We start from the raw sequence: 25,564 nt of genomic DNA on the forward strand, positions 1-25,564 counted from the left end.
GATGGGGACCCGTGAGCTGCCTCCGATCTCTGGTGAATAGCCGGGGCCATCAGTGCCTACTCGAGATCATGTTGTGGGACTGTGGTGAGGCCACTGACTATAACGGATCATGTTGCAGGCCTTGGGTTGGCCCTGTGCGCAAGATCTCCCCTGCTCCATCTATGTCTACCGTGTTGTGTGAGGAACAGTGATTTTGTCCCTAACACCTGGATAAGGCTAGAATCCATGCTGCCTTCCGCAGCCCTTAAGTCCCTGACAATCCCCTGCAGAATGTTGGCTCCCATCACTGTGTGCACGTGAACAGACAAACATTTTTTGAAGGAAATGTACTCTGGAGCAAGATACCGTGACAAACAAAGAACCACGCCGGTTCACTGGAGGACGCAGGGGAATCCCCTGCTCATGCACATAATGGCGGGCGCATGCAAACTGTAGGCGCCCTTTGCCTGAAGAGGAGTGGTACCCTCTGCTGATTCTCACTGCCCGAACTGTAGGAAAGAGCTCCTACTCTGGCAGCCCGGGGGAGCAGCGACACCCGACATGCAGTGATTTGGCGTCCTGCAAGACGAGAGATGCCGTGGGATTAGGCTCTCCCTGGCCAACATGTGCTCTGCCAAGCCGCTGAGCGGGAAGAGGCGATTGTGAGCACTGAACCTGTATGGAGCTTGGCAAGGAAGGGTGGACTTACAGTTGAGGTTTGGGGATGGCGCACTGCTGAGGCACGCTTCACTCCCCTACGACTCCTGATACTGATTAGTAACGCTTGCACATGAGCTGGTGAAGCTGGTGAAGCGGGAGGTGCATTGTGGAGCCCGCTGGTGCCATGGATATTTTCAAACATATTGTGCCTTAAGGCTGCTGAGCCCAGTGGTTAGATAATGAGCTGGGATACCTTCTCTTGCACCATGGGGCTGCTCAGTGGGAGCCCAGCAGACCCCTCTGCACTGTTTAACCTGGAGGACATCAGAGATTATGTAGAATAATAGGCCCAGTGTGCCTTGTTGTACTGATCCAAGGCAGTCACCCAAGCTCACTTCTCATGACAGTATTTATGACCACACTGGTGGAAAGGAGAGCTGGCCTCAGACATTCACCAGGCACTACGAATAAAGCACCATTTATTTATTATTTTATTTATTTATTCACATTTGTTAAGCGCACAGCAGCCCGTGGGCATTGTGGCGCTGGTTACAGTAGATATAAATGTCTTAGTTACATTGGTCAAGTGAAAACATACAAACATGTAGCGCACAGGAGCCCGTGGGCATTATGGCGCTGGTTACAGCAGAGATTCATAACTTAGTTACAATAGTCGTGTAAATGTATACAACATGCAGTGGCATTAAGGAGCTAGAGCAATAGGTGCGGTGGGCGAGCTGTGAGAAGTGCCCACAGTGTGCTAGCAGTTAATTGAAGAGTGTCGTTTTCAGCATAGACTTCTAACCTAAGGCCTACGGCCCGCTTGGTGAGTTTGTTGTGCTTGTGCAGTTCTCCAACTCTCCCCCTCCCAATTTGTTTCTCTCTTCTTTCTGCTCTCCCCCCTCCACTCCAACCCTATCACCTATCCTACCTCTCTCTCAAAGCCGGGAAGGAAAAAGTTCAAAAGATATCTCCTGGTCTCCAATCCAGGCCTGCCCATTGCCAATACATATGTCAATGCTTCTTCCAGCAGACTGTGGCTGATTTCCTTTGTAGCTCCCTCCCCTGACCTATGGACTCCCCATATGGTCTGTGTCCTCTCCCCTGTCTCTTTGTCGCCCATTAATGGAGGCACCAGATGGGAATTACTCTTGGCAGCCTTCTCATCATCTAGGTGCATCATTCATATCCAAAATAATGGCCCTGTCATGGCACAGGGCTCTCGGCCCAACCTCCTCCTTCTTCATAGGTATCTTCCATCTCTCATCAACTTCCTCCCTCCTTCTGCCTCACCACTTGCCCCTTCTCCACCAGCGACGGGCATACCTCATCCCTGTACCCCTCCTCGGAAGACCTTGAAAGGTGGCAACCAGCTTCACCTAGCTATCCTTAACTCTTGTTATGCTGTTAAACAGTCCTCTTATATCTGTCTTCTTCTTGAAGACTTTGACATTCTCACTCTCACTGAGACGTGGTTCACTGCCAGCTCTCTCACTGCTTATGACACTCTCCTCCCTGATGGCTACAAGATCCTCTCTAAACCCAGGCCTAACTGGTCAGGAGGCAGAGTTGCCTTGATCTTCCCTGATTGTATCCCTGCTACTATCATTCCACTCAGACCTACTCTTCATTTCAATGCCTCGTCTGCAGGCTTGGTGTCTCTCCAACCCTCTGGTTGACTCTTACCACCATCTACAGGACCCCTGGTCCACACCCCTTCTTCCTCTCAAAGTGGTCTGACCTCACCTCTTCCCTTCTTGCCTCCACCTCTAAGCTTCTCCTTGGTGACTTCAATATCCACCTTGACTCACCCGAGTCAGCCACTGGACTCTTCCGAAGCCTCTGTGATGTTATTTCCCTCACCATTCACCCTTCCAGTCCGACGCACTCTGATGGTCATACCTTGGATGCTCTAATTTCTTCAGACATCCCCATGTCCAACAACCCTCTCACTACACCTCTCTCCTAGTCTGACCATGCTCTGCTGTCTTCTCATCTGGATCTCTCTGGTCCCCCGGCTAAGCCTCTGCCTGCACTGCCTGTCTCCTTCTCCGTCATTCGACCAATGAAGCGAGTGTCAGTTGCTGCCTTTGCCGCCAACTGCTTCCACTGACCCACACACTGACTCTGCCCTTTCTAATCTTCACCTCTCTATCACCAGCACCCTGGCCATCCTGGCCCCTGTCATGAGGATTCGAATGAAGCCTGCCTCCAATTGCAACACCTGGTATGACTCCGAACTAGTCATACTGAAACGCAAGAGCAGAGTGGCTGAACGAAAGTGGTGGGCATCAAGCAAATCCTCTGACAGACTGGCCGGCCGCCTGCTCCAAAGGCAATACAGACTCTCCATCCACTCGAAGAAGAAGGTCCATATCCAAGGCCATATCTCTGGGGCCACTAACACTGGCGAGCTGTTTAAAATCTACAAGGAACTCGCCAATCCTACTGCAGTCGCCACGTCTCCCCTGTCCCTCTGTACTTCTCTGGCCTCACACATTTTAACCAAAACACAGGACATTCTGTCCTCACTCTCCTTTGCTCCCCCTACTCCCTCCCCAGCTCTCAGGCCTCCCTTGGTGCCCCTCTCCCCCTCCCTTCTACTGTCCTCTTTCTTGCCTACAGCACCGGATGAGGTCTCTAGACAAGTCCTCTCTATGAAAGTCTCCTCCAAATGGGTGCTTCCCTGCTCCACCAGAACTATCAAGGATAACATTGCCTCCCTTGCGCCATCGCTGTCCAATTTCTACAATCACTCCTTCAGTACCGGCTTCTTCCCTCTACCCCTCAAGCACTCCCTTGTGCATCCTCTCCTCACAAAGCCTTATGTTGACCCCTCTTGACTGGCCAACTACTGCCATATCTCCTTTACACCCTTCCCGGGCAAACTCCTGGAGAAGCTGGCTGTCACCCAACTGATCCAACACACTGAATCTATCAGCTGTCTACACAACTACCAGTCTGACTTTAGAGCTGCTAGAGGCACAGAAACTGCTATACTGATCTCCTGTGAAGACCTGCTCTCAAATCTTGATTACAACTCCCCTTACGTTCTTTTCCTTCTGGATTTTTCCTCTGCCGTTGACACTGTCAATCATGCCACCCTTGCAAATTGGCTCTGTGCCACCCATGCCATCACAGGCCTAGCACTGGATTGGTTGACCTCCTTCCTCTGTGACTGTCCCTCGCAGGTTCAATTGGGCCCTTTTCTCCCTCATATCTCCCTATTTTCCTGCTGTGTCCCTCAAGGCTCTATCCTCTCACCTTAGCTTTTCAACATCTACTTTGCCCCTCTGGTCCACGTGATTGCCTCCTTGTCTCCTCACAGTGTTAAGCAGATAACACGCAGCTCTCCTTCAAGCTTCCCTCTACTGCCTCCTCCTCCTCTTCCTCCTCTCACACCCCTGACTGTCTGATTGCTATTCAGTCATGGTGTGATACCAATGATCTCTGTCTTCATGCCAGTAAGACTGGGAGCCTTCTCATCGGGGCCCCAGCTCTCACCTTCCCTCCCGCCATCTGGCCATCCTTTATGGGTCCTCTCACCTCACCCTCTTTTGAGGATAAAAACCTGTGACGTCTTTGATTCCTCTCTCTCCTTCTCTCCTCATATTCTCGCAAAATAAGGGCAACTATCAACTGCACCTCCTCAGAGACATTTTTGCTATCCTCACCTTCCCCCAGGAACGTAATGTCTCCACAGCTCTGCTCCCCTCTAGGATTGACTACTGCAACAGTCTCTTCCTCAGTCTTTCTTTAACCTTCCGTCGCCCCTTCACCTAATTCAGAACAGGACGGCAAGATTTATGCTTGGCCTCTAACCCAGGGACCACATCTCTCCAGCCAACATGTCTCTCCACTGGCTCCCGGTTGCTACTAGGATCAAATGCAAGACCCTCTGCATCATCCACAAGGTTGTCTGGGGCCTGGGACCCCGCTACATCCAATTCTCTCTCCCTAAATACCTCCCTGCTAGAACCCTTCAATCTGCTAGATCCAACTCTCTGCAGATGAGATGCTTCTCTAAGCAGAGAGTGGGGGGTAGATCTCTCTCCTCCGCAGGAGCCTCCCTCTGGAATGGTCTCCCTGGCCCTCTCAGGCATGAGCCGAATCTCCATAAGTTCGGGAAGCTCCTCAAGACCTTCCTCTTTGCCTCTTCCTTCTCTCTCCCCTGTTAACTTCTCCCTCTGCCTCAGTGATTGGCTGCCTTGTTACCAATGAGTTCTACAGGGCTCCAGCCTCCCCGCACAGTCCACCCAGTTCCTCGCACTTAGCAGGTGGATCCGCACCACCACATTCCCAGGCACTTGCCTTCCTGTCCTTCCCTAGCACTTACACCTGCTCTCCTTTTTACCATGTTTTTCCCTTCTCACACTAGCACTTTGCTTTTTTGCGCAGTCCGGCAGACCCCCTTTCCCTCGCACTTCTTGTTCTGCAGTTGCACGATCCGAATGTCCCAAGGCCTAGTAGGACCGTTATTGTATCTTTCTCCCTTGGTACCCCTCCCTTTTTTGTGTTGTGGCACCTTGAAACACCATTTGTTGTATAGGCGGCTTACAAATATCAATAAATGCATAAATAAAATAAATCAATCGTAGTAAAATAAATGTACATTATCATGCTTCAGAATTTTCACATTCAGAACTTTCTTTGCATGTGTTTCACTGATGTGCACCAGGAAAGAAAACAAGCATATCACACAAAGAGGTGGAAGAAGACCTGGGTTCACAAAAAACAGGTAACTCCGCTGGGCCCGATTTTATACCAGTAAACCTCTTTCGGGATGAACTGTCTATTTGGATCCCGACCCTGTGCAGAGTATTCAATGCTGCCATCTGTGCCAAGGAAGTCCCTTGAACTTGGAGGGAGGACATTATTGTACCCATACATAAAAAAGGGGCCACGGATCAGCCCGAAAACTACTGCCAAATATCCTTACTGGACTGTGCCGGGAAGACCTTTGGTAAAGTCTTGCTGCTTGCTGTCAAAATTGCAAAAATGGGTGGATGACACAGGGATCATGAGTAATGCCCAGGCAGGGTTTCGTGTTGGACGGGGTACTGTGGATCATTTTTTCTGTTGTCTTTATTAATCCAGAAATATACAAAACTACTGAAAATGAAATTGTAAGTTATATTTCTGGATCTCAAAACTGTTTTTGATTCTTTCCCAAGAGCATCGTTGTGGCAGATCTTGAAGAAGCGGGAAGTCCCAAAAGAGTTGATTGATGCAATCAAATTACTTCATGTGCACACCCAACCTACAGTGCGTTATGGCCTTGGAGGGAACCAGACCGACCCATTTGATGTGATGAAGGGGGTTCACCAGGGATGCGTCTTGTCCCCGCTCCTCTTTCTGTTATACATTCAGGAAATAGTGGATGTGCTGGAGGCAGGTGCCTTAGACGACCCAAAAATCGGGTTGAAAAAATTGACAACTCTATTTTTCGCTGATGAGGCGGCGATCCTCGACACTACTCCTTTTGGGTTGAGTTTGCACCTTAACATCTTCTTGGCAAAATGCAAGGAGCTTAACCTTGTGCTTAATGGCACGAAAACTAACTTTATGGTTTTTAAACCCCCATCTTACAAGCCTTGCCATCTGGAGATCAAGGTTGATGGGATTGTATTGGATCAGGTTAGGCACTTTGATTATTTAGGGATCAGGTTCAACGAGTTGAGGGGGGGTGGGCCGACCAACTTGTTAAGACCAAGAGAAACTTTAACAAATATAGCTGGGGCATTCGTTACTTCTTTGCAAGCCACGGCAGGGGGGTAATCTCACCGGCTGTAGCACTATCTGACAAGAAAGCATTGCCAGCATCAATCTATGGTGCCGAGATCGGGGTTATGCGAATAAAAAATCATTACCTGCCGTTGAGAATAACTTCCTTAAGAAGTTATTGCTCTTGCCCAAGAATGCCCCGACCTTGCTGATCCAATTGGATCTCCAAGTCTGGCCTTTAGCCAATCAGATTGCCCTAAAGCCAGTCTTGTATTGGGTAAGACTGTGGTCTTCGCCAAGTCTGGAACCATACAAAGATGCCCTGAAGGATTTCCTGCAATTGGAAGGCCCAAAATATTAGGGCTGGCCACTCCATGTAAAAACAAAGTTATGTGGGCTGGGCGCTAGATATTTTTGGGATAATCCTAGTGAGTGCTGCCCTTCGCTCAAGTTTGACCTCAAGACAATTGCCAGGTATGCACTTGCGCGATCTGAAGGACACCTGGCCTAGTAGGATCGCTGTCTGTCCTCCCTTTATTCCCCCTCCCTTGCCACGTCGCGCCTTGAAACACTTGTGTATAGGCGAGCTATAAATGCCATATCATACCATACAACGCGTTCCAGAATATGGAGGCCCAAAGGCATTCTTTGAAGAACGGCCCTGAATTCCTTTTATCTAATTCGTTGGGCAATTGAAAGCCTTTTCTGGATGGAATTCATCCACCCTATGAGCGCTCTGTATACCTTTGCTTTAGAGTGGGATTTTTGCACACTGCTTGGTACACTCGTGAATGGTCACCGCATAATTCTGGGGTATGCCCACTCTGCAAACAAGTTGACGAAACTCCAATTCATTTTACGCTGGTCTGCCAAAGTTTACTAGCGCTTAGGCAAAGGTACCTACGGCCGGCCTCTTTTAGTTGATCTGGGGATAAGAAGCCTAAGGGAAGCAATGCAGCTCCTTACCAGCACGCTGGATTGGAAAGTCATCTTTGCATCTGCCAGGTATGTTTACCGTGCCTGGCTTTTAAGAAGTAAGCTGATGGGCAATGCAGTTTTAAAACTGTAGATTAGTTCTGAGGCTGCGCGCTTGCTCTCCTCTGAAAGTTAAAAATGTACTCCAAAGTTGCACTTCCATTTTGTAAGGTTTTTAATCCTATGTGTTTTTTTTTACCTTTTCTTGTATGGACGTGTCGTGGTTTACATTGTATTTATTTAATGTTTTAAAAAGGAAATCCTATTTCACTAGATTGTTATACTTTTTATGCAAATGTTTTATCCTATTAATTGATATTGTATTGTTCTGTGCAAAAGGACTATTGCGAATAAAGCTTAAAATTGATTGATTGAAAACATGCATATGTGTGAATTGTGGCAACGACTGTCATCATTGGACAGGTGATTAAATAAGTAGCATTTGATTGGTTAAGGACTTCTGCACATTTGAGAAATGTTCCTAATAAGTGTGAATATTTGAGTGACTTGGGCTGATATTGGTGTACCTGTACTCACATACCCCACTTAGCAATCTAATGTTCCAAGATAATGAATGGAAACACAAAGTAACCCTCCCTTTTATTTTCTGCATCTTAGATATGCAAATAGTGTTTACTTTTTTTGTAGCACGTCAAATCATTCGTCACATCACATCATTTTGCCGTCTGGTACAACAGAAATGCTTTGGGTTAAAATGTGTATTTTAACAAGTTAGGTAGAATTATATAATAGCCTATTGTAGTTAGAACTTTGGCCTGGTTCTTCCAAGCAGCGAAAAGAAAATACCCCCGAAAAGAAAATATGATCTCCTTTAGTTCCCACCATGCATTCCGCAAAGCCATCAAAACCAAGCTTTTTGTCTAACTGCCTGTGTAATCTGTTATCTCTGCTGTAATATTCATCGCTGGCTCACTTTTTATGTATGAAATTACCTACGTGTCTTCTATGAAGTCACCTACCTTTATTGCGCCTGTACCTAAGAGACCTTCTCGGTCACCTGTGTCCACTTAATCAAAATGTCCTACAAAATTCATGTAAAAGCGCCTCGATGCCCCTGGGCTGTAAGTGCGCTATACAAATGCAACAAAATAAATAATTAAATAATAAATAAATAGTTGCAGGGATACTCTGCAGGCCTGCCATGTTAAGAATTGCTGGCAGCAGAATCACTAGTTATTCGGCACTGCATGTGCGTGTGGCACCCCCTGTGCGTTCGTTGGCTGCACCTGGCTATTGCAGTGGGAGCTATGTTTGCACTGAGGATTACCCTTCTGCACTGCACCTGAAGCTGAGTCACCGCGGGCACTGCATCCAATTCACCGGAGTTGCGAGGTGAATGTGTTTGGGGATCAGGTGACAGTTAGGCGGGTGGGGCCGGCTGTGATGGTGGCGAGAGGGGGGGGGCGTTCAGCCACGCGAGGGAGCCTAACCTGGCACAGGGGCCCCCGTGCGCCCGTCTGAAAGGAGAGCAGCGCAGGCGGAGGCTGAGGCAGACACGAACACCCCGCTCCCCAGAAGAGGCGGGTTCGCTGTAAGGGGCGGGGGCGGCAGGCAGCCGGGGCGGGGACCTGGCGCTGGGGGCGGGGAGAGCAGGCCAGGAAGACACCGGGCGTGCAGTGAGCGCGGCGCCGGGGTAGGGGATCAGGCAGCGCGGCGTCTCTCGCCGGAGCACGGAGGAGGTGAGTGCACGCTCCCGCCAGTCACCCCTCCAGCACGGAGGAACGCCCCCCCCAACCCCACATGTCTGCTCTCTCGCCCACCCCACTCTGCAGGCAGCCCTCATCCCCCCTGCACCGCTTCTGGAAAAGATGATCGCACTCTGCGCAGGTTTGTGGCCCCCCATGCCTAAACAAGTGCCCAGACCCAATCAATGCCCCCCAGCTGATACCCCCTCTGCGCTCACAACGCCTTCGCTGGTCCCACTCTTCTCACTGGGCATCTGGTCTGAGCCCACCGTGCTAGCGCCAGAGGTTGACTTTAGTTTAGCCCCTTCAAGGCACCCCAGCCTTCATACCCATTCATTGTAGCCGGCCTCGCCGTAGCTATACCCCCAAGCCCCCTCCCCTGCGCTGCCTCCCATTTCATGTGTGGCCCTCCCACACACATACCCCATGTGTGACTTGGTGCAGCACCGAAGTAACTTCTCTGCTGCTCTGCATCAGGGCACCTCCCATGGCGACAGTAGTCAAACTTCACTAGGGTAGAAGCGAACGTGGTCATAATAGCGCTCATGTTTTTAACCGCATAATCCGCCTGCGCAGACCGTTCCGTGCTTGCCTTATGAGAGCAGCGATAATATTGCTTTAATGTGAGATACGCCGAACAGCCCAATGACAGTTGATGATATTAAAGGATCCTTCACCCTAAGCGCAGGTAGGAGCAGGTGCTTGGAAGCGCAACTTTTCCTTGTTGTACGGAGATGCTGTTGACACTTGACCATATTGTGTTTTGTTGCGAGATAGTGTAGGGGACTCTGGATAATGTTAATGTTAAGATCTTTCACCTTCTACCAATAACCACCATTTCAAGTTTAAAAGGTTATATGCTTGGTCAGTACTGTACATTAAAGTGTGCTGGAATTGGTATGGAACATTAAACTATTTTTTTATATTATATATTCTAAGCATGTGTTTTGAATAACGCTGGAAAGCGCCCATGGCATGTTATTTGGGTTGTGTTCATTCTGCTCGCTTAAGGTCGTGCAAAGTGGAACAGGTTTTTAATATGAATGGAAAAATAAATACTCGTCTATCCGTAAAAATATGACATTAGGAAATTAAGATTCACAGTGACGGCCCAGTTCTCCAGACGTGGGGCGTGTAGTGTACGTGTTAGAGATGCATTTTTGTGTATGGGGACTTTTTTTTTTGTGTGTGCTTATTTATCATGGGCGGGTGGATACGTGTCTGCAGCACTTAGTGCAGGCAGGGGTCGAAATTAAAAGTGGTTAAGCAGGAGCTAAAAACAGCTGGTGCCTATCCAGCGTTCACTAGTGACTAGAAGTTACCACAGTGGAACGAGGAGCCAATACATAGCGTTCTGCAAATCTAACGCAGGGGAGTTGCTAGGTCTGGAAAAGACCCGGGGCTAAGCTGATGTCGGAACTGATGGGACTGGGGGCTAGCTAGTCTTTTGGCTGTTGCTCCTAAAATTCTATCCGGGGCTACAACCAAAAGATCAGGGGCTATAGCCCCCTTAGCCCCCACCCCTAGCAACGCCCCTGCGTCAACCTAAGATGGAACTATAGCATTTTGTCAGTTATTTATGACCCCATGTCGTCAAAATGTGTCCTATTCTACAAGGCTACAAGCAGGAACTAATTATCCCCTTCAATTTCGAGTCCTGCCAGGTGTGGTGTATGTTTTGGAAGGCTGGGTCTGTTCTAATGGGCCGGTCAGAAATATGCTGTAGAATAAGATTTAGGCAAACGGAAGGCTGGGCCACTGGTCAGTATTGCGCGCTATAGGACTTCTGATTAGCTATGTCTCTTTGAGTGATCTTTGCATCGAGGTGGACGTTGGTGGTTTTGCACACCAGGTAGTAAGGTGTGTGTGTTATGGTTTTTTGCAGGTTAACATGCTCGCATTTTTGGGAAAGGTGGGGTGCTGTTTACTTTTGAGGCAGGCAGTGCTCGTTTGGAGAAGGTAACGAAAGAGCTGTGATCGATTGTTTTGATGGCAGTGGCGAGCTGTTGTCTTCTGTTTTTGGAACATGCAGGAAACCCATCTATATTTTGGGGTAGGCGAAGGCTTGCTGAGTTTACAAATATTTTAGGGCATGTGTCAAATACATGCTCAGGGGATGTCCAAGCTCCCCGAAGGGGGGGCTAGAGGGACAGCCCGCATAGCGGGACACCCCTCTGGCCACCCCCTCCCCTCTGCAGGCATTTCCCAGCCTTTCCTCCTGGAGGAAGGGGCTTCCCCAGGGCTGCAATATCCGGCGTGCCCTGGGGATGACATATAAGGCAGAGGGACTGGAGCTCAGAACTATAACATTTTCCTGCTTTTGGGCCACCTTTTAGGAGTGTATGGTCGTGAATCATGATGTGTTTAGGGCTGTGACTGCCCCCTTTATTGTTATGCTCCAATACAATGTGACCTTTGTTTCTCCCCCAGGAAAAAGGGGAGGAAGGGGCTAATGGGGCCTGACGCCGCTAAGAAGTCTGGTGCTGGCTAAGAGATGTGAGTTCCCTGATTTTGGGGCAGGTGGCACGTTCCGAGTTCACATGTTGTTTGATGCAGGGGTAGACCTGCAGGCTGCCCTGTTTTGAGGTAGGTGGCCCAGGTGTGACTTCCCCTGGGGCAGGGACCAGGTTGTGAGCTCAGTCACATTTTTGGGGTTGGTGTACTGCTATCCTCGCACTATTGGGGAAGTTAGTCGGCTGTGCACGTGTATTGGGGCAGATCGTGGTCTGAGTGCTCACACGGGCATTGGTGTGCTACGTCAACATTCACGTGTTCTGTTGAAGTACCAACTTTTTTTTTTTTAAACAAAAAAAACCTTCCCAATGAAACTAGAAAACAGTCCATTAAAAAGTTAGAGCAAATCGGTGATAATCTGCAGGACGAGCGACATTGCAAGGAAACAGGGGATAGATAGAGGAATTGGGTCTTGCAGTGCTCCTGGAAAAGGGACCGTATAAAATGTGCATTTTATAGCACAGGGACGAGAGGTCCAAACCTCTGGAATCGTGCTTGAGAATGTGTAGCGTTGGTGTTTAGGGAAGCACCCAGGACATGGTGAGCCTGGTGCCTAGAAACACTTGTGTATAGGCGCCATACAAATGTCCAATAAATAAATAAATGGCGAACCTCACACCTTCTGAGGAATCTACCATATGCATATGTGGCTGCACTGTCCAGGATAGTGCCCCATATCCTGCACATCTTGGATGCCTTAGATGAACCACATATACTTCATCATGGAATACCAATACCCAGGACTGCAGAGAGTGGCCCCTGATCCTGCAAATCCCTGATGCCTTTGATGGCTCACATGTACTCATCATGGAAAACCAACACCCAGGACTGCAGAGAGTGGCCCCTGATCCTGCAAATCCCTGATGCCTTTGATGGCTCACATGTACTCATCATGGAAAACCAACACCCAGGACTGCAGAGAGCGGCCCCTGATCCTGTAATCCCTGATGCCTTTGATGGCTCACATGTACTCATCATGGAAAACCAACACCCAGGACTGCAGAGAGTGGCCCCTGATCCTGCAAATCCCTGATGCCTTTGATGGCTCACATGTACTCATCATGGAAAACCAACACACAGGACTGCAGAGAGTGGCCCCTGATCCTGCAAATCCCTGATGCCTTTGATGGCTCACATGTACTCATCATGGAAAACCAACACCCAGGACTGCAGAGAGTGGCCCCTGATCCTGCAAATCCCTGATGCCTTTGATGGCTCACATGTACTCATCATGGAAAACCAACACCCAGGACTGCAGAGAGTGGCCCCTGATCCTGCCAATCCCTGATGCCTTTGATGGCTCAGATGTACTCATCATGGAAAACCAACACCCAGGACTGCAGAGAGTGGCCCCTGATCCTGCAAATCCCTGATGCCTTTGATGGCTCACATGTACTCATCATGGAAAACCAACACCCAGGACTGCAGAGAGTGGCCCCTGATCCTGCAAATCCCTGATGCCTTTGATGGCTCACATGTACTCATCATGGAAAACCAACACCCAGGACTGCAGAGAGTGGCCCCTGATCCTGCAAATCCCTGATGCCTTTGATGGCTCACATGTACTCATCATGGAAAACCAACACACAGGACTGCAGAGAGTGGCCCCTGATCCTGCAAATCTCCGATGCCTTTGATGGCTCACATGTACTTATCATGAAAAACCAACACCCAGGACTGCAGAGTGTCCCTTGACAGTCCATTCTATGTAGTCTCTTTGCCATATTTGACTGCTCCATTACAAGCATTCTGTATGGGGCCAATCCTGCCCGCTGTAACAAGGGGATATGCTAACTGATGTCAGGTCTCTGGGTGCTTTGTCTGCAAGAAGTTGGACTGGAGGGGTGTCTCGGGAAAGAAGTGGGATCTGGACATATAAACGATTGCTGGAACCCTCCCCCGTGTTCAGGTCCTCTTGTATCTACGCTTTCCCTCACCCCACTTTCCCCTGTCTGACTCAGATCAAAAGGATTTTAGTAATCATCTCCCTGGTATGACTTCACCCCCTTAAAGCTGCAGTTGCCCCTATAGGCCACTATGCCAAACTAGATATGGGTTTATATTTATTTTTAACTAAAACCCCGCCACCAGGCCATGTGGATATGTAGTTAAACTTATTTTGAGCCCAGGGTGTGCACAGTTCAAGGCAGCCCATGGCTGTTGGAATTCATTTGATTCCAGCTTGCTGTTTTAGGATTGCACGTGATACTCTGTAGCTGCCATGTTGCCTAATCACACTGCAGCTTCTGCTGTGTTAGTAGACTGGGTCCAGCAAAGTACACACGTGTGCACTATACTCTTTTAGCTAGGAGCATTGGAAAGTGAGGCTTGATTAGCTGAGCTCATTTTGTAAGAGAGCGAACCAGCATCTTCTTGCACAGCAAAAGTAAAACATCTCGTTGCACCCCCTCGCAGATGGCATTCTTTCACAGGCCTGTCTATCTAAAAAAGGAACAATTCACATTCTCTTACACCAGACGCGCATCACCCATAATCTCCAGATATGAGGATTCCAGACTCTGTTTGATGTCTGGTCTGGTTTTGTGCAATATGGTTACAATGGTATCCTTGCTGGCTTCCACAGTTGTGATGAGAGGATGTCTGCGTTAGACCAGTTACAGGACACTGCTCTTCCAGGAAAGTCAGCAGGACCTCGAACTTGGGTCCTCTCAAATACTTTTGTGCCTTCGTTATGGTCCGAGCATTTACACGGGACTGAAGTTCTTTAAGTATTATTGTTTGTATGATAAGAACTGTGATGGGGAATTTGCTGCTGAAATCCAACAAATGAGCCCCAGTTAGGGACCAAAACCAGTGCCTTCTTTCAAGACCATTAAAGTGAACGTAAAACGTTTTACTCTTATTTCATCTGTGCTTATTTCACATACCAAAAAATGGCTTGCTTTCATTTGTGGCACTTCACTTTTGTATGTGGTATTAAACTGCACATCAGTGTTAGTGACCACAAAAAGATGACCGTATCACATAGTATCTTTTGTTGTGTGCCTTGAAAGCACCTTTTTTTAAAGTGCCCAACACTGTACTTTTCAATCTTCTCCATGTCAGTTTTCGTTCCAGATAAGGAAAATAATGCTATCGTCACCCTGTGTTGCTTTACGATATGATATGGCATTTGTAACGGGCCTATACACAAGTGTTTCAAGGCGCGACGAGGCAAGGGGCGGGGGAACAGAGGGAAAACAGACAACGATCCTACTAGGCCAGGTGTCATTCACATCGTGCATGGGAAGGGGGAGGGAGGAAAGTGTGGTGGGGGGTACAGTGCAGTACATGTGAAAATAGAATAAATAACAGTAGGTAAAGTATGGCCAACAGGTGGCAGTGTAAGTGCAGACATTGGGTGTCAAATGCTGGTAGGGGGGACTCTAGGGGTACAGAAACAGTCCCCAAGTGCGAGGGTTGCCAGGAGGGCAGTGCAGGAAAGCAACTGGCGGGGAGGGGACCTGGGCCTGAGATCAGAGGGTGGCCAGGTAACCCGAGCAGTTTTGGTATCATCCAGGAAGTCGGCATGGGAGAGGAGAGAAAGCAGAAGCAAAGAGTTTTGAAGTGCTTTCGGAACCAGAGATGATTCTCCTTAAGTTGCAGGGAGGCAGGGAGGCTGTTCCAGAGGGAGGCCCCACCCGAAGAAAGATCTACTACCAACTTGTTGCTTGGAGAAGTGACTGTCCGTGAGGGAGTTGGAGAAGGAAGAAGGTATAGAGGCCCCAGGCCCCAGAAGGCCTTACGGACAATGCAGAGGGTTTTGAACTTAATCCTCACAGCCACTGGGAGCCAGTGCAGAGATTTCAGTCCTGGAGTGATACTATCCTTGGGCTTGAGGCCAAGGACAAGTCTCGCAGTCCTGTTCTGGATGAGTTGGAGGGCGGAGGGTAGAAGCAGGCAGATTTTTCAGGAGGCTGTTGCAATAGTCCAGCCTAGAGAGGACCAGTGCTCTGGGGAAAGGAGAGAAAAGGAAGAATACCTTTTGAGAAGGTGCAGCTGGTACTGTGACTTCTTAGAGACGTCAGAGATGTGAGGAGTCGAATATGACACCAAGGTTTTTTGCCTTACAGGTGAGAGCAGGAGGAGGGCCAAGAGAGGCCGGCCAGAGAGTGACAGGAAAGTAGGGCGCAGGTGTGGCGATGAGGAGAATCTCAGTCTTACTGGCATCAAGGCAGAGATCATTGGCGGCACACCACTCCTGGATGGCGGACAGACAGTCCGAGATGAGGGAGGGAGGAGAGGTGACTGAGGGCTGACTGCCATCCGCCTAGCGCTGGAAGTTGGGGCAGAGCGCTGCAATGTGGTGGGCAAGAAGGCCAGGTATAGCTTGAACAGCCAGGGAGAGAGGTTAGAACCCTGTGGAACACCACAGGTAGAGATGGAGATGGAGGAGAGGAAGGATCCAAGTTGAAACTCGGGGGGGGGGGGGGGGGGGGGGGGGGAGGGGGGGATGCGGGGGGGGGGTCGATCAGAGAGGAAAGAAGTCAGACACGCCAGGGCCTGACCGGTAATCCCCAGGTTATCGCAGAGACGATTGAGCAGGATGGTATGGTTAACCGTATCAAAGGCAGAAGAGAGATCAAGTAAGATGAGGACACAGGGGGTGTTGGAATCAAGGTTGGAGAGCAGGTCTTCACGGATGTTCAGGAGAGCAGTTTCCGTGCTTGACCATGGAGACAACCAACAGATTCAGTGTGGAGATTAAGCTGGGAGATGGACAACTTTTCCAAGAATTTTCCCAGAAAAGGGGTGATGGAGATTGGGCGATAGTTAGCCGGGCAGGACGGGTCAGCAGAGGGTTTCGTAAGAAGAGGGTGGACAAGAGTGTGCTTCAGGGGGGAAGGGAAGACTCCAGTGGTGAAGGAGTGGTTGCAGAAGTCGGCCAGGGCACGAGCCAGAGAGTCAATGTGGTCCTTGGTGGTTTTGGAGGAACGTGGATAAACCTGCTTTGACGAGACCTTCATAGATTGGACTGCTTTCGAGACTCCATGCCAAATCAGAGTATTGTTGAAATCTACGAGTTCCATAAACTAAAGACCTAAGAAGATGTGTTGAACTGCTTACGTTGCAGACTAGTCTTAAAACCCAGCTTCGCAACTTAATTAAAGCCTCTGATCTTGGGCATATCATATGATCTTAATGCCAAAATAAGAAGTCTTTAAAAGTAAAGTTCACACTCTACCCATTTAAAAAAAGAAAAACCTTACTCTGATTTCTTCCTATGTAATAATAGTAGTGGCCAACTGTATGTTGCACAACACAAAATATATTTGACTTACTCATGGCAATGCTATATAATGTAATTGCCCATGATGCCCTCGAGTTTCAAAGACTGGTGTAATTTTCTGTTATGTCACTTACAGTGATGAGAAAATATATTCAAATTAGGGGGCCACGCTCATCTCTTGCTGTACATGACCTCTCAAACCTTAGTACCGGCCCTGAGCATTTCATTGTGTAGTGTAGCTTCTTTAGAGGAGCGATCCAGTGTTTGATGCCACAGTACCCAAGCAAACCTCCGCAAACAAAGGGTCTTAATGAATCTTTACTGCTGGTAATGGAAGGTAGGGATAGAATGAAATGGCCTTGTTGAGATAGCCCTCTGAAGGAACAGAATGATTACCGAGTTGCAACTTGTTGACCCCTTCCCTGAGTAGGACAGTACAGCCAGTGATCCAGATAAGATTTCCACATTTTTACTCCCTATTTGTATTTTTCTGAGATTTCCCTATTTGTAGGCAGTAAAGGTGGCTGATACCCCTCTTATCTGTAGGGCTGAGCACAGCAATGGGGACCATGGCTAATTCGCAATGTGCTAACTTAGCTGATGGTTTCAGAAACCGAATCTTTGACCAGATGACGACTCTTTTGCGCCTTTCCTATGAGGCCCGATCGGTTCCTAGCACCGAGAGTGGGCTTATTAAGGGGGGCTTTGATATTTCACTTCTGTACCCTCAGTTTTCACGACACGATTTCTTTTTTGTGTTTTCCCGACGGAGGTGTCTTTGCCTGGTATCTCCCTCCAGTGACGAGGAGCAGTTCAAAGTCCTCTGTTTTGAAGAGCAGTTGTGTTTTTGTTCCTGTTCCACTGAGAACAGGTGATTTGCAGCCGGGACGATTAGATTGGGAGCGTGTGCTAAATCCTTCATGGATGAAATAAATCAATGCTTCCCTAATCTGTCCTGCTATAACTTCCAGATCACTAGCGACAAATGGCTTCCCCTGGATGTCTTTGCTGTCAGATTGATTTCTGTGCATCTGAAGTATGAAATTACTTTTTTATCTAGTGCTTTCTTTCCACTTTTAGTGCTGTAATTATAGGTGTTATTACTCAAAGGTCTATCGGAGTCTTTGCAGAGCTACCTTGCCAGCATAATGCTCGGGAGAAATGTCTGCTTATTGGTGTTGTTTGGCTTTAAATGGTATTAAAGTTGACCAATCGAATGCCTCTGGTTTTCTCGCTTGGCGCATATGTTATGTTGACTTATACTGCATATTGCTACCGCTTGCGTGGCTCTGTAAGAAAGAGGGTGGGTAGGTCAGTGTGGGACGAGGGATGGGATAGAGGTTGTGCTCCTATCCTCCTGATATTTGCAGAACTCGCAGAAATAGGTGCGTGTGTGTCGGCTTTTCTGAGTGTGCTTTGAATGTGTGCACTGGTCTATTGTGTCTGGAGGGGTAAGGCCCGGTGTCTGGTTTGTTTTTGCGGTTGTTGTGGCGGGTGTGCGGTTTGTGTGTTTTTGTGGCTCTCCCTTCGACATGTGTGGTACTTGGCAGGTAAATGGGAGAGGAATAAGGAGCAGGGGTGGTTAGTACAGTGGTAAAACTCAGAATGCAGCGAGCTTTCAGCACAGTGGTAAGATTCGAAGGGCAGCCTTACCATATTTAGCTTCGTGGCTATGCTGGAAGTGCCCCTATATCAAATATATTGGCTGTGCTCAATAATGTACCTAGATTCAAAACATTGGCCATGCTCTATACATTGACTGCACTCAATAATGAACTGTGAGGGGTCAGAAAGGAAAACTGGACACAAAGTTGTCATGTTGTTGGTTAAACACCTTTATTTAAATGAAAATGGGTTGGGGAAAATACCTCTCTGACCCTCTTCTAAAGAGCAGTTTCCCTACCTAAAAAAAACGAAGGATCTGTCTGTCAGGATGTCAATAACTGAAAAAGCTGTACTTGTGTTAAACACTTACTATCCTGTTGTTCGCACTACAAACAGAACAATAAAGTGTGAAAGCAAATGTCTTCAACCTGATATTGGCAAAAAAGTGTTTGCAACTGAAAAGTAGAGTGGCTTTAATGAAAATGTTCTCCAAGGTGAAAGACCTTGGACCCAGAGGATGGTTCCCTTTCCCTGGATTCTGAAATGGAATGGCAATGTTTCTTTTACTAACAATTCCGTTATGTCTCTTCTTGATTTACAATATTCCTGTTAGGCTGTTGCCTTTCTTTAACACAAGTTTCCCCTTTGTCTAGCAAACACTGTCCTTCAGTATTTCTCGTAGGTTTGCAAGCTGTCTGGTATACTCCCCTGCCAAGACTGTCTATGCAATACCAACTGCCTGGTGTACTTTCCTGCCAGGACTTCTCATGTGTTTGAATGGCCTTGTATCCTTCCTTTGCCAGGACTCCTTATGTGTTTCACAGTTCCTCTGTATCACCAAAACTGAATATACCATTCTTGACTCTGTATATATGTCTGCGGTAATGTTCATTCAAACTTTGCCACAAGCTGTACTTTGCTTTTCAGCATTCAAACAAACTTCTAGTTTCTGTGTTGGTAATCTCATAACATTCAAATTATTTTTGGCATGGTCGTCGGAACGCCCCAGGGGCCTCACTTGCTTTGGGTTGACTCACCAGTTCTCTCCAGTGTGTCTGGTCCTGTTCGTGCTTCTGCAGCGTGGCGCTGTCGCTTGTTTCCCACTCGGGATTGTACAGACGTCCTTTGTGGCTCCACAGCCACACACCTGCCTCCCTTCAGGTCCCAGTATGGAGAACGCTGCTGCTTCGAGCTGCCGAGCACACAGGAACTCGCTTGCGGCTCCCGATATTTCCATGGCACGTCCTGCTCATGCAATGCGTTTCCCCTTCTCTCTCGACATACTCCTCTTCTCCCCATGCCGGTACGGGTCTCCCACGCTCGAAAGCATCTGCATAGGGACCAACGTCTTCTCCTGCACTGCCACACTCAGTAGTGCGGTTGCCATCTTTAAATGTCCTGCGCACTGGTGATTCTGCAGAAAAACTAGTCTGCACATTGAGCTTCAGGTTCCTGGTACCTTGCACCAGCTCTTTCATTCTCCTCGTCTCAGTTCTTCAGTGATTATGGGAGCTGGAGTCCATGGGTGTCATCGGACGTATAGCGTTTAGTTTTTCTTGTGGTTTTACATGACAACATTTTCACATAAAGGTATATCGGGTTTTGTTGGAGCTTTGTGTGTCTAGGTCATATATGAGGGTTTGACCTAAAGAATATTAGGAAGAAGTTTCTTTACTTCCTCTACAAGGGGGAACAGACAGCTGACAATAGGCCATTAAGGTCTTGGGCATTAGAGTGTCTTCCTCATTGGAAATTGGGGGGGGATACTGCGTCTCATCCAATGAAGTCATGACATCTCCCCGGTAGTTGTCTTCCCCCCCATATGATCCTCCTTCATATCATATGAGGTAGGAGATGCCGTCCACTGGCCAAGTGGGAGGAGGTCGCCGCCGTGGAATCCGTAAGGACTCCATTGGATTCATCCCAGCACATAGATTCAATACATTGGCTATTCCTGAGTTGTTGCTTAGTTATAACACTGAGGTTCTACATATTTATTATTCAGATTTGTGTAGCGCGCAACAGCCCAGAGGCATCGTGGCCCTTGTTACAGAGAAAGAACATACTTAGTTACAGAATTATCACGTGACACTTGTTACATAGAGTGATCATATTTGTATAGCATAATAATACAGTTGTCATATGAAATGTTGAGAAATAAGATATATGTACATAGATTACATTACATTTATATTACAATGTACAATTTTAAGGAAGAGTGGTAGTAGGGTGCTAACTGAGTTAGTTAAGAAGAGTGGTTTTGAGATTTTTACGGAAAGCATAGATGGATGATTCAGCTCTGAGGGCAGAGTGAGAGTTCCCTAGTTTAAGTGCAATGTATGAGGAGCTTAACCCTCCGGCTTTGGCTCTCCTGATGCGGGGGATGTGCAGTTGGTTGGTATACTGAGTTCTGGTTGGGAGTTCTGGTTGGGCGTGCAGATACGGTTCTTGATATAGCTTCTGATGGGTATGTGGGAGCTGTCCGGTTGATGCATCTATGCGTGATCGTGAGGATTTTTAGTGTAAAGAATGCAGTCTTTGACCTGTTGCCACTGCGCTGATTGTCTGGCTTGAGATGTATGGTCTCTTCTGGGGATGCTCATAGCAGCTCGTAGAGGATTGTTTTGTGTGGTTTGTAGTCTGTGTAGGTTTTTGGAGGAGGTGCCAGCCAGGAGAGCATTGCAATAGTCGAGTTTGGCGCCTCTGGTTGCTCGGGCTAATGCAAGGCAATTGGGTTTGGATAGGATACATAGAATGCAACTAAATTCAAAGAAGAGTCATCAATACAGCACTGGGTGTACAACCAAATAGTTATCGTTTCCTACCAGGATATAATCCAAATAGCCATATTCTGCTACCAGTTCCACTAGAAACCATTTGCATTTAGATGTCTCTGGTGAAAATTTCAGTTGGAAAATATAAAGTTACTTGTTAGCATCCAGATACGTGTATGTACCAGTTAAAGCTTTTACGAAATGCAGCCTGAAATATAACACAGGAAGACGCCTCTCGGACCATATGATAAAACTGTGTTTCTCACATCCTTTCTACAAGCTAATGCTAGCACTAAATGGGCAGCGTCAAGAGAAGGTTTTTATTATCATTATTCTGGTATTAAGTGGGGACCTAGCTTCAGGAAGCATCCGAGTGCTTTACAAATCCTAGGGGGAAGAAGTACACAGTGCGGGAAGCGGAGATACAAGGGAGACGGAGCTAAGGCATACTCTACAAACTGTGAGCCTGCCTCTATTCTACCACCTGACTGCTTGCATTGAACCATGGATATTTTCGTTGTTTTAGTTCAGTGGGCAACAGAAACAGTCTTATTTGTTTCTTTCCCTCAATGTATAATTCCTCTAGTTTGCACCCACTGAAACAAGGCTTAGGGTTCATGAATTGGTGTAGTTCTTTTTGCCTTAAAACTACATGCTGTTCACGAACCGAAAAATGATTAGTGAATGGGATTCTTTGGCCGAAAACCGCCAAACCAGATGTGTTGCAGGTCCTTTGGCCTTCTACAAACCCACACTAGTTAGCAACCTTACCCACCTTTTCAAATGAGTTGTGGGCTGCTCAATGTAATGCTTTGGAACTGGGCAGTAAGAGGTGGTAGTAGGACCTTTAGCACTCCGACTGAGCAGCTCTTGCAGCTGCGCAGTGATAAAGAAAGGGTGCTTCATGGCGCAAGCTGATATGCTGTATGGTATTTTGTAGGAATCATTATAACTATTTAAACCGGGGAGAGGGTTCACAAGTCTTGCTTTGAAAAGCTTTTTTACCATGCTATGTTTTTTCTCCCACTTGTGCGCTACATAATGTTGAGGCTTCCTCTCAGATGATGGTGAAGATAGGTGCATCCTAACCAGTACTTGTGTGTTTCAGCTCCAGATGTTCCTATTAAGCGCGCGTTTTCCTTGAGTGCGACACCTTTGTGCTTCAGCATGTAATTGTACATTTTGGTGAATTTTCACTTGCACGTTTTTGGGTTTGTAAAATAGTGTAATGGTTTTCAAGTTGTTTTGCAAAGCTATTTGTTCTGGCATGTTGCTTTTGTTAAACCAGTTTGTGGTGTTATTTTACATTACAGGCTGTTCCAAAGTGGTGTGTGTGTGTGGCGCCATTTCTGAAAATGATCAGTTGGAGTGACCATGTTTACTCGCACCACTGTCCACCTACTCAGCCCTTTGTGTTACACTTTCACAGAGGATAGTTTAGTTACATGAGAAACATCTACTGGAGGTATGGAATACATGACATCTGAAAAGACAAGGGGACCTTGACTCTTACCAGTACGCAATCCGTGCAACAAGGTTCAAAATTGAGATTTGATGAGCAGGAGCAAGAACGGACTCCTGGGTATCTGGCATCGCCCGGTTGGATGGAGCTGCAGCTGGGGTATGTGACGGATCCGTACAATTTGTCCCTTGTCCCGAGTGTGGCACCAACCCCATTGAGGGCTATGCAAGACCCTGCCTAGGGGTTGAGGAAAGTGGGACCTGTCTGGGGGTGACTCCTCTCTTTGGGACAAGAGCCCCATTCCAGAATGGAACTTCCCATACCAATCACAGTCTGCATATATGAATATGGAAGAGACTTGTATATCTCCTGCAACCACAGTATTTTACAAAGATCCTTCTTTACCTCTCTTCGCTGCGGGCAATGCTGAACACAACCTGAATGCCATGCTCAACAAAGAAGGACACCATTCAAATTATTTCTGTGACTTGCATGAGATGAGGACCGACTTTAAAACAAAAACTCCTACAGAGGCAGTGGGACTGCTGCGCAGAGGTGAGCCTCTGCAGTATTGATGTTTTGGATGGGCGTAGCCACGCTGGACTGCAGAGCCAGCAGAAACAAGGTGGATGAGCAAAAAATGCTAACTGAACGCCACGGGGTTGGTGTTCTATCCAACCTAGAAGCCCAGGTTAGAATGAGAGCAGAGGTGGACAGTCTCGTCTGGTGGCACAACCAGGCAGAACCTGTGGCAATAGACGCTTGGAACACATCATGTTTATGGGAGCCTGAGAAAGCCAAGTGTCCAAATACCCTATAAAAGGGGGAGTGAGAGTAATATGAATCTTGTGAAAAATCATTGTGAAAGCTATTCAGGTTACAGAAGCCTGAGAAAAGCGAGTGTTTTAAAAAAAAAAAAAAGCCACGAACAGGGAACTGAGAAAAACGCTGTGTTTAACAACTGGAGAAAGCTATTGAGGTTACGGAAGCTTGAAAAACCTGAGCAAGCAACCAACACATGAAAGGAGTGGGGGGGGGAAAGAAGGCGACCTGAATAACTCAATTAAGGCTGAAAGCCAGAAAGATTGTAAAACTTTGAACAACTAAGGTGGACTACCACCCTATGTGTGTCAAAGAAAATAAGCTGGCTGAGGGCTACAGGACTTTGGGGAGTCCCAAGCACCCCAAAGGAGGAAAGGACAGAAATGTTCTTTTGTTTTCTCAAGCAATCCTGGAGGAATGGAATGTTTGCATCAAGAAACATTTTTCAAGAGACTGCAAAACTTAATTTGACATTAAGGCTGGAAAGAATATCCTGCTAGGGAAAAGGAACTTTGAAAAACTGAATACAAGTCAAGTATTTACTGGGCCAGGCAGAAGCCTTGCTGAGGCCAGCGTACACAGCCTTCCCTTTTACTTCTTTTAGTTGGGTGTTTTCTGTAGTGATGGGGCCAGTTGGATAGAATTTCTGTTTCGTTAGGTAGGGAACTTCCCTTATAGAAATGGGGCAAGTTAGGCGTTTGATTCCTTTCCTTTAAATAAACTGTTGAAACTTTTTTTTTTAAAAACCTTTATTTTTGTTTTTTTCTGTAACGCAATACAACTTCTCACCCGCATTAGGGTGGAATTAACTTGCGCCATTCCCATTCCCCACTCCCCTCCCACTCCACCCCCATCATGGTGTTCGGTATCAATGTCGGCACACTCCGCACCAAGCCAGTTCCTCGTTATAGGGTGATGTGGAGTGCTGTGCTCAATCAAGTGCATCACGGTCAATGTCTAATGAGTGCTGGTAGGGGAGGCTGGGGCATCCTCAGCTTCCTTCATCAGGAACAGTGTCAGTGGGCCCCATATGTCTGGAGGACGGGCGTGGAGAGGCAGCAGTTTGACAAAGTCAGTTTCAACATCTTGGCAATAAAGGATGTCTTTACGCCAGAAGGAGATTATGGGGGGCGGGCCTCGGCCCCAGGCCATGGTGACCCTCCTGCGGGCGAGTGTTAACAGTAGACCTGCCAGTATTCTTGATGGTGCTGATAGCATTTTTGTCATTCCCAGTAGGGCTGCCTTGTGGGCAGGTTGAATAGCTTCTCCGATGATTGCTCCAGTAGTTTCTAGAACCTGGTTCCAGAACGTGGTCAGTTTGGGGCAGTCCCAAGCGAGATGGACAAAGTCGGCTGGTGATGTTCCACATCGCTCGCATCTTGAGGGAGATTCAGGGTGGTGTTTATTGGTCTTTGCTGGTGCGTGATAGGTTTGATGAAGGAAGTTGAAGTGGACTAATTTGAGGCGTGTGTTGAGTGCAATTCTTTTTGTGTTTGCTTCAGGATGAACGACCAGTCCTTTTCTGAGATGGTTGTACTGAGGGACTTCTCCCATCTGGTTTTTGCACGGGAGTTGTCGGAGGATGTGTTGGCGATGATGGCCCTGTATAATTGTGAGACCAGCCTTCCTTCTCCTTGTGATTGTATTACGTTGTGTAGAAGTTGCCAGGTTGGAGGTTGGCGTGGGAAGTCGAGTGCTTGAAATGTGTAGCGAGTTCTGAAATAGATAAAGGTATCGAGCGCTGTGGTCCCGCCTCTCATTTTCGCCTGCTCTGGAGTCAGGAAGTTATCTTCGGTGAACAGGTCTCCTAGGGTATTTATATGAAGCTTTTCCAACCATTGATGGAAAACCCTTTCAGACGTCAGTGGGATCCCCGGTATGAATTTGACGGGGAGGAGGGGCGAGTATCTCGTTCGTACCTCACATTTTTGAGCGAGTTGCTTCCAGATTTTATACGTCGAAGTACTACATTCATGGTATTGTTGGAGACAGGGATCTGGCTGAAGATGACTGCCCTCAGTAAGTTGGGCGTCACTAGGGCTCGCTCCACCTGCATGTGGGGTCTGACTGTCTGTGTCGAGTACCAGTGGCCGAGAAATTGCGCCTGCGTCGC

At 47.7% G+C, this 25,564-nt stretch overlaps 1 protein-coding gene across 3 annotated transcripts in view; it reads left to right on the plus strand.

The window, feature by feature from the left end:
• Positions 1–8,942: 8,942 nt before the first annotated feature.
• PAK1 (p21 (RAC1) activated kinase 1) overlaps positions 8,943–25,564 on the plus strand; it is a 724,626-nt gene continuing 708,004 nt past the window's right edge. Inside the window, exon 1 of one of the 3 annotated variants that reach the window (XM_069639982.1) lies at positions 8,943–9,038. The gene's annotated coding sequence lies outside the window, so the exon portion shown is untranslated. Of the gene's footprint in view, positions 9,039–9,093; positions 9,187–9,557; positions 9,733–25,564 lie in introns of those variants that run through there. The other 2 variants (XM_069639985.1, XM_069639983.1) reach the window with 2 other exon arrangements.

Source organism: Ambystoma mexicanum, chromosome 7q (genome assembly GCF_040938575.1).
Source record: "Ambystoma mexicanum isolate Mex_15411 chromosome 7q, UKY_AmexF1_1, whole genome shotgun sequence".
NCBI classification, from domain to species: Eukaryota; Metazoa; Chordata; class Amphibia; order Caudata; family Ambystomatidae; genus Ambystoma; species Ambystoma mexicanum.